The sequence below is a fragment of the Oryzias melastigma genome, linkage group LG21 (assembly GCF_002922805.2).
Source record: "Oryzias melastigma strain HK-1 linkage group LG21, ASM292280v2, whole genome shotgun sequence".
Lineage (NCBI taxonomy): Eukaryota > Metazoa > Chordata > Actinopteri > Beloniformes > Adrianichthyidae > Oryzias > Oryzias melastigma.
The window spans coordinates 23,932,032-23,932,629 of NC_050532.1; positions in this window are offsets into that span (position 1 = coordinate 23,932,032).

The following is a 598-nucleotide window of genomic DNA, read 5'->3' on the forward strand; positions in this document are numbered from 1 at the left end:
CTGTATTAAAAGAGCGAAGCAGGTTTTGAACCTTGTTGCACACGATTAGAGAAATTGAGAAAAACTTCAATCTAACACGAACACTGCAAACACACAAAGCCAACCAAATGACGGACTCACCCTTATGTCCACCGGTCCCTCTGAAGGTAACAGGTTAGTGGGCAGTTGTGGGAGGGAAAAGTTTGGCTGGGAGCTGTCGATAAAACTCAGATTTTGAGCCAGTAAGGTGTCTGGTGTCACTCTGTGGAAGAGAGAGAGTACAGCCGAAAGTATGTGACACATCTCAAAAACTCTGAGATATTGGTGCTAACATACAATTGGAGTGCAGTTCATTTAAAGGCCCACTCTTATAAAAAAAAAAAAAATCCTGCTTTTGATGTTTTTAATGTTTCTTTATTTGCAGCAATGTTTCTTAATTTTTTGCAACAGTGTTTATTTTATTCAAAACAGATTTTCTTTTATCTGCAGCAGCATTTCTTCTATTTGCAACAATTCTTTAATTTGCAGGAGTATTCGTTTTTCATTTGCATCACTGTTTCTCAATTTGTAGTTTCTTTTTATTTTTGCATAGTTACTATTTTTTTTTTTTTTTTTTTTT